Source organism: Pan troglodytes, chromosome 2, assembly GCF_028858775.2.
Source record: "Pan troglodytes isolate AG18354 chromosome 2, NHGRI_mPanTro3-v2.0_pri, whole genome shotgun sequence".
Lineage (NCBI taxonomy): Eukaryota > Metazoa > Chordata > Mammalia > Primates > Hominidae > Pan > Pan troglodytes.
In genome coordinates, this window is record NC_086015.1 from 15,291,447 (window position 1) to 15,304,136 (window position 12,690).

A 12,690-nucleotide genomic window follows, 5' to 3' on the forward strand; every position below is an offset into this window, starting at 1 on the left:
ACGTTCACTGGCCTTTTCCTACTAAAATTCTCATCTCCTGGCTCTCCACACCTGCCACCCTGATGGCCCCTGTGCTGCGTTTGATGCCGCCTCTCCTGGAGAATGGCCATGGTGATCATTCCTGTCATCCTCTGAAATCAAAAGAGAGAACGTGGGCACTTTCTTAAAAGCCTGAAGGGAATGCAGACATTCCGACATCTGGTAAGGGAGATGCTCTCCATCGCTTCCCCCGGGGGCGTCACCGCCCCCTGATGCCCCGCCCTCCCCACGACTCAAGTTCCTCCCACTTAGCTCGGTGCTAGGGGCGCATTTCCCCGGCTTGCCTCTGCTCCTTTGCGCACGCGCGCCGCTTCCCAGGGCGCGGGCAGGACCGCGTTGCGTCATCGGGGCGCGCGCCTCAGAGAGAGCTGTGGTTGCCGGAAGTTGAGCGGCGGTAAGTGAGCCGCGGCGGGCGAGGGTGTAGTGGGGTCTTGCTGGGCCGGTTTTGGAGGCCTGGAGTCAAGGGGCGAGCTCGCCAGGGAGGGCGAGGGTCACAGCAAGTCTCAGGATCCTCCTCTGCCAGCTTCTGGGTGGTCCTTCCTCCTCCAGGGACTCACTGATTCCGGCTATCGCCCTTCGTCTGTAGCCGCGTCCCCTCAGACTGGTTCAGTCCGGGGTCTTCTGACTTGGAAGCTCGTGCTGATTTCCTAAGTCAGCCCCTCCTGTCCTCTTGGTAGGCAGTGCTCAGAATCTTCTGTGTTGGAACACGGGAGATGGGACATTTGGATTCCCAGCCTGGCTGTGTCTGGATTTGCTGTCTCTGGGACGTTCCTTCCCCATCTAAGCTGCTTTTCCATCTGCAAAATGGGAATGATAATCCGCCATTTGTTAAGTGAGGAGGTTAAGTAAGTTTACTTTCTGAGAAAGAAGATTCTCGATTCCTTGGTTACAGGGTTAGAAACTAATGCACAATAAGAATCAATCCGGTAAGGTAAATATAGGTGTTGGAACATTTGTCAGAAATAGAGTCAAACTTCTAATTTTACCGAAATGAATTTTATAAGTACAGTACTAACGTACATGATGTTGGAGAAGTACAAGCCAAACCGTGTGTGTGTGCACGTGCGTGCAGTTTCCTGATTTTTAAGCACTGGCGACTGATGCCATTTTTTAAAAATTGGCAAGTAATTATGGTTTTTAAAAACATTGGCAACTCAGTTTTTACAAAACCCTGTTCAACTGTAACCAGTCATATCTGTGGCTGTCAGTTTGGGACCTCTGGATCCCAGACTCTCTTTTTCATTGACTACTTAGATTTTTTTCTCTGACACCTCTGCCCACTGGCCAGATTTCTTCAGTGACAGAAAGCTTTGTACTTCTGGTTGGTCCTGTTTGGTCCTCCCCCAGTTCTGACTCTTAGGTTGAGTTGAAAGCAGCTACTCGGTAATCTTAGCTCACTGTTCTTCCTTCAGGCTCTTGGAATCACCCCTGCATTTAATTGCCCTATACATCATTGAAAGCTGCTAGTTTGTCTTCCTCTTCTCACCTTTTCTTCTCTAGGCTAAGCATATTTAATGTATTTGCTCATAGTAAACTTAACAGTGACAGCAAATTTTGTCATGTTTTGTTATATCCCCAGCATATAGAGCAATGCCTAGCATATTATATATGCTCAATAAATATTTGTTGGATGAATGAATAAAACAAATATTTGCCTGTTATGTGCCTGGCATTATTGTGGGCACTGGTGATCTATCAGTAAAATAAGAAGAAAAAGAACCCTGTTTCATGGCACCTTCTAATAATAGTGGTGGTGGTGGCGGTGGCGGCATTGTCAGTAAGGGTTGGTAGGTGTTTCCGATTCTGAAACGTACAGGGTCATGGGATGGACAGTAACTGGGGGGAAGCATAAAAGCTAGCTAGTCAGGGATGGCTTCCCTGAGGAAGTGACCTAACACTCGAATAAAGAAAAGTCCAGTCTTGGAATGGCTCATGTTGCTAAACTGCTTTCCCATCCCCCAACGCTGCTCCAGTCTTGTTAAGCTGCTTGCAGGTGTGTGTCACCTATAGCCCTTTGCTTCTGCTGCTTCGAACATCTCCCCTTCCTCTTCCATTTATCTTGGCCAACTCCTTCCTGCCCTCATGTGACATGATTTTGAAATCCTTTAAGAGCTGAGTACTGGACTTTCCATTACTCAACCACAGGTTCCCTTTTTCGTTCCCAGCCAGCATCTCATTATAGAGAATAAACATTTATTGAGCTTCAGCTGTGTGTCTGGCACTGCGCTGCAAGCTGGGAATACAAAAATGAGTAAGATACACATCCCTGTCCTCAAAGAGTTTACTTTTTTTTTAAGTCAAGGAGATAGCAACGGTATGGCATGAAGCTATTGCGGAGGTTTGGTAGAGGAGGACTTAGGGTACGCATAAGTCAGGCTGACTCATCAGAGAAGGTTTCAGTGAGGAGGTGCTGCTTTAGCCAAGACCTGAAGGATGAACGAGATTTGACAGGTGAAGAGTGGTTCGAAGTGAGATGAGCAAAGGGCTAGAGGTGAGAATGCATGGCCTGCTTGTGGTTCACTGGAGTGGCGGCAGTGTGGAGGTGTAGGATGAGAGGTGACTGGAAAGGTAAGCACTAGCCACATCGCGAAGGGCCCTGTGGACAATAGCATGTTACGTGCACATAGACTTTGGGATCCAAGATAGCTGCGTACCAATATTCCCATTGCCACTGAACTAGTTTTGTGACCCTGGGCAAGTCACTTCTTTCTAAGCTTCAGTTTCCTCATCTCTAAGAAGGGGAAATAAAAACTGTACGAGGTGATACGTTACTCACTTGGCACTGGTAGATGATAAATACTCAATAAACAGTAGTCATTAATATTGCCAGGCCCAGAAGTTTGGACTCTAAAATGTGGGGGCGGGGGTGGAGAGCAGGACCCTGAAGATTTTAAAACAGATGCGACATCCTCTCATCTGTTTTAAATTACGCAGGCAGCAATGTGGTGATTACACTGGACAGAAAAAGACAAGCAGGGGACCCGTTGGGTATAGTTGCAGTGATCCAGGTGACAGGATGAAGATCTGGATGAAGGCAGTGACAGTGGAGATGGAGAGGGGTGGCAGGAGTTGAGAGATTAAGGAGGTGGAATTTGCTGGACTTGGTAACTGATAGGATGAAACAGAGGAAGGGGACAAGAATCAGGATCCTGATGGCGGGAGGGCAGAAATGAATTTGCTGTGTGGAATTGAGCAGTAACAAAATTCTTTGACTAGTGTCTCTAATAGATTAACCCTGACCTCTGATTTTATTTGGAAGTCAGTTTGCCTCTGTCGTCCACTTCTACCCATGGAAATGACGTTCGCTAATGTCTTCCTCTCCTCTTTTTTTTTTTTCTTTTTTTTTGAGATGGAGTCTCACTCTGTTGCCCAGGCTGGAGTGCAGTGGCACGATCTCGGCTCACTGCAAGCTCTGCCTCCTGGGTTCACACCATACTCCTGCCTCAGCCTCCCCAGGAACTGGGACTACAGGTGCCCACCACCATGCCCGGCTAATTTTTTTTTTTTTTTTTTAGTAGAGATGGGGTTTCACTGTGCTAGCCAGGATGGTCTCCATCTCCTGACCTCGTGATCCGCCTGCCTCGGCCTCCCAAAGTGCTGAGATTACAGGCGTGAGCCACTGCTTCCTCTCCTCTTTCTATCTCCTGATCTCCCCACCCTTCTCCAGTGCGATTAAGGCCTGATTGTATAATCAAGGGAGAATAAATACTGGAGGTGCTGCCCTGTTAATTGGTAGTCAGTAGGTATTACCATGATCTTGGCAGACTGAGGAACAGCCTATTCACTCCATCTCAGACCGGCTTCAGAATGATCACTTTTGGGATTTCCTCACACCTTCATCCCAGTTACCATCCTTGAACTTGCTCTGGTTTGTCAGCCTCTCTTTGAGTGTGTGGTACAGAAAGGAAATCCTCTTTCCTTGAGGACTCTAACCATGCAGAGCAAGACTGCACTTTTCTTGTGGTAACCTAAAGCCCTGCCAGCTCCATTATAGACACATTGTGCTTTTGACACTATTACACTAGTGTGCCACCAAATAGGCTCTCAGCGTGGCTCAGCCCTCCCCATATCCTCAGGCAGCTCTCTTGTCCATTTCCCTTTATGTCTTCCTCATATTCATTCCTCTCCTCAACCTCCTACCTTGACTTTTGCTCCACTAAGTTGCAGCCATTAATTAAGGCATCTCAGCTTCCTCTTCTATCCTTTACCAACTGATCTTTAGCTGACCCTATCCTTTTGCCTTTTATTCTAATTCTGTGAAAGAAATGGTGTTTTAAGACTAAGTCCTCTATTTGTGCTTGAGATCCCATCGCCTCCTTTGCCTCAAGGACTGGGTTCCATCATTTGTTCATTTTCTTTTCTGTTTCATCAACCCTTCTCATTTAAATATTCTCTGTTTACTCTCATTTTGGAAAAAACAAAAACCCTCCAATTAACCTGTGCTGCACCCTGTCACACCTCTTTTACCCAGCCACCTTTCTTGGAAGAGTTATCTAGAGTTGCTTCCTGTACTTCCCTAAGTCATCGCTAAAATCCTGCTCTCGTCCCACCACTCCCCAAAGTCATCAGACCTCGACATTGCCAGAATACCTGACCACTTTTCCTTCTTATCTTTCTTGGCACATCTGACATTGCTGACCTTGCCCCTCACTTAGGAAAACCCAGTCCTACTTTGTGTTATCTCTCTGGCCATTTGTCCCTCAATTTCCATTGTGGGCTCCTTTCTTCCCCTTTGTCCCTCACATGCCAATTTTTGCCAAGACTCTGCCCTCTACTATATTCTTTTCAACCGCAGCTTCAAACTTGTTTATATGCTCATGACCCCTGTTCTGTATCATAGCCCGAATCTCTCCTGAGTGCTATCCTCAAACTCAAACAAGTCTAAAACTAAGCTCCTCATCTTCCCTTTGAACCTGCCGTTCTTTCTCCATTCTTGAATCTTGCCAATTCCCCTCCTTTCATTTAGTCATCCAAAACAGAACCCTGAGAGTCATCTCAGACTCTTCCTCTGGTACTAGCCCTCCTTTCCATCTTCCAAGTCCAGGTAGTCATCAGAGTTCTATAGATTCGACTTTGTTGCTATCTCCTGACACACATCTCCTCCATTTCCTCCCTTGCTCCCTCATTTCAGGCTCCCCTCCCTTTTTGCCTGTCTTTCTGCACAGCCTCCCAGCTGGTTGCCCTGCCTCAGCAGTCTGGTCCTCACTGCTGTGGATTGCCTTTACTAAAATAGAGATCTATGCAGAAATACAGTTGCATAGCTTTTCACGTAAGGCTCTTCATGATATGGCCTTTGCCTGCTTTTATGGCATGGTCCATCTACTCTGCCCCATGTGCCTCTCCTTGCTGCCATACAGAACTCTATCAGGGGAACGTGCCCCCAATATTTCAAGGTACGTTCTTTCTATTTTCCATAAGTGTCAGCTGGCTGAGAAATAAAGAGAAAGAGTACAAAGAGAGGAATTTTAACAGCTGGGCCTCTGGGGGTGACATCATATATTGGTAGGACTGTGATGCTGACCCGAGCCGCAAAACCAGCAGGTTTTTATTAAGGACTTCAAAAGGGGAGGGGGTGTGCGAACAGGGAGTGGGTCACAAAGATCACATGCTTCTGAGGAAACAGGACAAGGACAAAATCAGAAACTCCTGATAAGGGTCTGTGTTCAGCAGTGTATGTATTGTCTTGATAAACATCTTAAACAACAGAAAACAGGGTTCGAGAGCAGAGAACTGGTCTGACCTCAAATTTACCAGGGTGGGGTTTCCCAATCCTAGTAAGCTTGAGGGTACTGCAGGAGACCAGGGCATATTTCAGTCCTTATCTCAACTGCATAAGACAGACACTCCCAGAGCAGCCTTTTATAGACCCCCCCTCCCCCCGCCCCACCAGGAATGCATTCCTTTCCCAGGGTCTTAATTATTAATATTTCTTGCTAGGAAAAGAATTTAGTGATATCTTCCCTACTTGCACGTCTGTTTATAGGCTCTCTGCAAGAAGAAAAATATGGCTGTATTCTGCCTGACCCTGTAGGCAGTCAGACCTTATGGTTGTCTTCCCTTGTTCCCTGAAAATCACTGTTATTCTGTTCTTTTTCAAGGTGCACTGATTTCATATTGTTTAAACACACATGTTTTACAATCAATTTGTACAGTTAACACACTCAGCTTACAAAGATAACAGGATTAAGAGATTAAAGACAGGCATAAGAAATTATAAAAGTATTAATTTTTGGAACTGATAAATGTCCATATTAAAATGAAATCTTCACAATTTATGTTCAGAGATTGAAGTAAAGACAGGCATAAGAAATTATAAAAGTATTATTTGGGAACTGATATATGTCCATATTAAAATGAAATCTCAATTTATGTTTCTCTGCTGCAGCTCCAGCCGGTCCCTCCGTTCGGGGTCCGTGACCTCCCACAACAGAACTCATTTGTATTTTCTCAAACATACCATCCTGGTTTGTTCACTCATTGTTTCAGTCATCAACAAGTATTTATTGGGCACCTGTGAGGTGCGAAGACTGGTGTTAGAAAAACAATGACAAATAGGGGAAAATGAGAAGCTGGCACGGTTCCTTTCTCATAGAATTTTTATTTATTCATTCTTTGTTTCAGTCATCAACAAGTATTTATTGGGTACCTATGAGGTGCTAAGTCAGGTGCTAGAAAAACAATGATGAATGGGGGAAAATGAGAAGCTGACATGGTTCCTTTCTCATAGAATTTTTATTCTACTGAGGAGGATAACTGCATACGTGCTATGAAGGTAAGGTAGTTGGTGCTCTTTGAGGACTAGAATACAGGAGGATCGACCTAATCCAGAGCTGAGGGAGTCAGGGAAGGCTTCCCTCAGAAATGATGATTGAGCTGTGATTTGAAGTGAGCAAAGAAATTCACTAGATGATGGGTATGTGGAGGTGGCCAAGAAAATTCTAAGCTTATGCAGAGGCCATGGGGTGTTTCTGCAGTTGACGATGTGGAGCTGAGTCAGCTTCTTCCCTTTGCCTGGAGAGTCCCCACTCCCTACCTCTAGCCTCCTCATCCAGGGGTCCTTGCATGGGGCTAGTGCTGCCATCTAACCCTCCCTTTCTCAACCATCAGGGGCGGGTTTAGAAGTTTGTGGAGCTGTTTTATTTTGCTTTGTTTTGTGACATTGACCAGAGGGCATTACTGCATTTATTGAGAGAGAGCCAGAGATGCTCAACATTCTGCAGTGTGCAGGGATAGCTCTAAACAAAAAAGAATTGTTCCATCCAGCATGCCAGTAGGGCCCCTGTTGAGAATCTACTTGGATGTTCTTAAAACCTTGGCTTAAGGGTTTCTATAGGATATTCTTAAAACCTTGGCTTGGCTGGGTGTGGTGGCTTACGCCTGTAATCCCAGCACTTTGGGAGGCCGAGGTGGGTGGATCACAAGGTCAGGAGTTCGAGACCAACCTGACGAACATAGTGAAACCTTGTCTCTACTGAAAATACAAAAATTAGCCAGGCATGGTGGCGGGTGCCTGTAATCCCAGCTACTCAGGAGGCTAAGGCAGGAGAATCGCTTGAACCCGGGAGGCAGAGGTTGCAGTGAAGCCGAAATTGCGCCACCTCCCTCCAGCCTGGGTGACAGAGCAAGACTCTGTCTCAAGACTCCGTCTCAAAAAACAAAAAGCAAACAAACAAAAAAACCCCACCTTGGCTTAAGGGTTTCTATAAGAAACACTGTTGCCTCATCAGTCTAATTTAGATGTCCCTCCTCCTATAACATTCTGTGCAAACACCAGGCTATACTGTATTTGTTTTACCTCCAAATTGCTATACTCCGATTCCTCTTCTGTTTTGTTGTCTGTTTTGGCTTCAAAATTGTTAGCTCTTTAAAGGTGGGGACCATAGTTTTTTTTTTTTTTTTTGCCATTGAACCCTGAAATGTAGCACAGGGACAAGTATGTAACATAACTGTTTATTGAAGAAATAACTAATGGAAGCCCCAATTTCATTTCTTTTCTTTTCTTTTCTTTTTTTTTTTTTTTTTTTTGAGACAGAGTCTTGCTGTGTCACCCAGGCTGGAGTGCAGTAGTGCTATCTCAGCTGACTGCAACCTCCGCCTCCTGGGTTCAAGCAATTCTCAAGCTTCAGCCTTCCGAGTAGCTGGGATTACAGGCGCCTGCCACCATGCCCGGCCCTTTTTTTGTATTTTTAGTAGAGACGGGATTTCGCCATGTTGGCCAGGCATGTTATTGGTAAACAATATGATATTAGTCCTGCTTTTTGAGTGTCTCCTATGGGCCAGATGTATGCATTTTCTAGTTGAATCTTCACACTAATTCTGCACGGTAGGTGGTATCCCCATCTAACAGAAGAGGAAACAGACTCGGAGAAGTTGAATGACTTGTCCCAGGTGGTGTGGCTAGAAAGTAGCAGAGACAGGATTTGAACTCAGGTCTATCTGGCTCATGAACCTATGCCCTTTCCAGTCTAGCAGACCATCTGCCTTGTCCAGTTGTTTTCTTTTTTTTTTTTTTTTTTTTTTTTTTTTTGAGACGGAGTCTCGCTCTGTCGCCCAGGCTGGAGTGCAGTGGCGCGATCTCGGCTCACTGCAAGCTCCGCCTCCCGGGTTCACGCCATTCTCCTGCCTCAGCCTCCCGAGTAGCTGGGACTACAGGCGCCCGCTACCACGCCCGGCTAATTTTTTGTATTTTTAGTAGAGACGGGGTTTCACCGTGTTAGCCAGGATGGTCTCGATCTCCTGACCTCGTGATCCACCCGCCTCGGCCTCCCAAAGTGCTGGGATTACAGGCGTGAGCCACCGCGCCCGGCCCAGTTGTTTTCTTGAACTTAGATTTAGGGCCCTAGATTTACCTCTATGAAATTTCAAATCTTGTTAAAATAGGCCTGCCATTCCAGATGGTTGGAATCTTTTTTTATCCTGAATTTTAGTCACTTGTATTGCCTGTTTCTTCTTTTGTCATGAAATTGATAAGCAAATCTATATCATTATCCAAGTTATTGGTAAAATATGGTAATAAGAATACTTTATTGAATATGTTTATTTGCCTATTCCCCCTGCTCTTAGCCCCAGCACAGGGTTCAGTGCACATGAAATACTTAGTAAATGTTGATAAATATTCATTCATGTGGATAAATAAAATAAATTGGACAGGCCCAGAGACTAAGCCAAAGACCTACTGCTATTAGCTCCTTTCTAATTAACATTAATTAATTCAGTAACCAAGATCCTTTGAATAAGATTATTTTACCAGTTCTTAATCCCTCTAATTATGTCAGGATCCAATTCCTGTATCTTCACCTTGTCTACCGGGATTTCTAGAGCAGCCTTGTGAGAGACATTTCTGAGACCTGTATGTCCTGTGTCTATGATTCTTCCCTGATCAAGATAGGAATGCAGTTACTCTGTCATGACTTTTTCTTAGAGAAACCATATTGGCCTCTTGTGATTACTTAGGGCTGCCTTATACAGTTATGCAGGCTGTGCACTGCACAAGAGGCCACATCAAAGGGGGTCCCATTTATATCATAGGTATCGTGGGTGCATTTTTGTAATGACAGTGGCAGAGAAGGCTACTATGTCTTGAGCTAATCTAATCAGTATATTACAACATTTCTCTAACTAAAGGAAGTAAAATCTTGAAGCAGGGGTGTAATTTTCTGATTGTACAAAGGTGCTAAGTGGACTAGAGTGGCCCATATGGGCCTTTCCTGGGAGCAAAACTTCTGTCCAGTGGTCTTTAGAACCCATCTTTATTCTTATCTTTGAAAAATCAGGCCGGGTGTGGTGGCTCACGCCTATAATCCCAGTACTTTGGGAGGCTGAGGCAGGTGGATCACCTGAGGTCAGGAGTTCGAAACCAGCCTGGCCAATATAGTGAAACCCCATCTCTACTAAAAATACAAAAAATTACCTGGGCGTAGTGGCGGGCACCCATAATCCCAGCTACTTGGGAGGCTGAGGCAGGAGAATCGCTTGAACGTGGGAGGCAGAGGTTGCAGTGAGCCGAGATCATGCCATTGCACTCTAACCTGGGCAACAAGAGTGAAACTCCATCTCAAAAAAAAAAAAAAAAAAAAGAAAAGAAAAAAAGAAAAATCAAACATTTTGAAAATCGGAAATCAGGCCTTTGCTTGGCCCAGTTTTAAAGTACTTCTCCCGTTTCTCAGGATTCTTTAAACATCACCAGAAATGAAAACCACAGAGATGTGATTATTTAGAAGCAAGCCTTCATAACTCAGCCAGCTTTTAGGAAACCATCATAGATTTTAGTTGTTGGTTGGCATAGGGCTCCACAGTGATTCAGACAAATCCAGGTGGCTGTCTCTCAGATGAACAGAGAAATGGGCAACACTGTTGATCAGTGGAGGTAACAAAAGGACTCAGAAGGAGGCACACTGCCCTCCGTCTTCCTGGCATTATTGCTTCCTCTCTCCTCTTTCCCACATTTTCTCAGCCGTCACTGTCCCTCCCATGTAGGCTTCTCAGACCCCATAATGCTGGTATCCAGTGCATCCATTCTCAAAAACTGAAGCTGATGGACACCAGATTGCATGTGAAGGTGAAGGATATTATAGCAGAAGGAAACCAAAATAAAAGAAAAACAGCTCCTGGAAGTAACCAATGAGAAGGACAGATAAGAGTTTGAAGACTGTGGATGTGACTGCTTGTTCCCTGGTTGACCCACTGAAGAAGAAATCATGTTGATTCAGAGTTGGCTTGGAGGTGAGGAGGACAACTCACCCATCATAGCAATTTTCCTAACTGCCAGTGTGATCAGCTGTTACCACAGAAATCACCTGAAAGCACAGTCACAAACCAATTTGGCTGACTTGATGATTTGATGTCTTGTGGAGATGTTAGTTTTGCTCAGGGACATCTTGACTCTAATGCAACTTTTAAAAGGAAGTGAGGTTTCTGTACCCAGCTGGTTTCCCTGTAGGAGTCCTGAGTTCTCATCTTCCGGTAGAGCCTACTCTTTCTTCTAAGTTTAGAACTTTTTCCCTTCTTTTGGAAGAGAAGGCTTTAAACCTCCCTCTTTAACAGCCTTGCAGATTGTTTCTGAAACTCATGAGGTTGCAGAAGCATCATTTGTCTATAAAATGTGCATTGGCTCCATATGCCAAAGCAGCCCCCTCCTGGCTCCTGGTGATCTCTACCTCCTTTTTACACATCAGCAGCTAAGAACATATGCTGTTTGTCATCGGGACTTGGTCATGTGGTTTGGTGCTTATTTTAATGACTGCCAGAGCTTGCAGCCCTGCAGCTGGGAAAATGAGAATAGAAGCCTGCTCTGTGTGCTCCATTTTGGCCCAGAGAAGGCACTTCAGGGCCAAATTGCAGTTATTCTGGCACTTCTGCTAAGTGAATGGCCCCACATGGGCTCAGAGAAATCGGACACTGAGTGCTCGCTGCCCTTTAGAACTTGTTCTTTTGGACTTCTTGATGACCTGTAGTGGGAGACTGACCATTTCCTTTTAATTAAGCCTCTGTTGTGCTTGCAGAGCTCTTTTGAGGGAGGTAGGCTTTAAATGAGGCATGTTTTAGGCAGAGGAAATTTTCATAGTGAGCATGGGGAAGGGGAACCACATTAGTCAGGCATTGTTGGCTAATATGGGGCAGTGACAAGAAAAACTACCAGCAGCTACCATTTATTGACTGCTTGCTTTATGCCAGGCACTGTAGCAAGCACCTCACAAACATTTAGCCCTCCCAGCAAGTTCTAGAGTAGGTATACCTGTCCTTATCTTACACCTGAGTAAATCCAGGTGCAGGGGGGTGAAGGAACCTGCCCTAACCTGCCCTAGGCTTCTCAGCCAATAGGAGGTGGAGGTGGAATCCACACTCGGGTTCATCTGTATAAAGACCTGATTCCTGACTGCATTACATTACCTCTCCTTTTAGCATCCTTTCCCTGAACCATTAAAAACTCTCCTGCTTGTGGTGGACATGGTGGCTCACGCCTAGTAATCCTAGCACTTTGGGAGGCCAAGGCAGGTGGATCACCTGGGGTCAGGAGTTTGAGACCAGCCTGGCCAACAAAGCGAAACCCTACTAAAAATACAAATATTAGCTGGGCATGGTGGCGCATGCCTGTAATCCCAGCTATGTGGGAGGCCAAGGCAGGAGAATCGCTTGAACCTGGTAGACGGAGGTTGCAGTGAGCCGAGATCACGCCATTGCACTCCAGCCTGGATGACAGAACGAGACTCTGTCTCAAAGAAAAACAAACCAAAAAAACTCCCCTGCTCTCCTAAAGCAAACAGACAAAAAACTAAAACACACAGAAAAATTAGAGTGTGATAATTTTTAGCATTGTCAGGCTGGTTTATGGAAACTAGAGGCCTGTGTGTCTAGCTTCCCCTAAAGACAGGTTCTTTTTGTTTTTGTTTTTTTCTCTCCCTGTGTTTTTTATTTTCTACAATTACTTCTTCACTTTAAAGTGAATTACTTCTTCATTTAAAAAATCCTGTATTTCTTCATTAAAAAATATCCTACACTTCTTCATTTTAAAAAATCCTATACTGGCTTGATTATTTGCTGTGTCCAATCCTAGAGGGAGAATGGTTGGGCGGTCTCACTCCAGGAAGCACTCCTGCTTCAATTAATTCTATAAGCAGCCAAGCCAAAATACTTCCATCCTTAGCTTCTTTA

At 45.1% G+C, this 12,690-nt stretch overlaps 1 protein-coding gene across 22 annotated transcripts in view; it reads left to right on the plus strand.

The window, feature by feature from the left end:
• The first annotated feature begins 285 nt into the window (after positions 1-285).
• Positions 286-12,690, plus strand: part of ATG7 (autophagy related 7) — a 283,351-nt gene continuing 270,946 nt past the window's right edge. For 7 of the 22 annotated variants that reach the window (XM_016940479.4, XM_024355330.3, XM_054680378.2 and 4 more), the window contains exon 1: positions 313-433. The gene's annotated coding sequence lies outside the window, so the exon portion shown is untranslated. Of the gene's footprint in view, positions 713-10,515; positions 10,762-12,690 lie in introns of all 22 variants that reach the window. The other 15 variants (XM_063806601.1, XM_016940474.4, XM_054680375.2 and 12 more) reach the window with 12 other exon arrangements.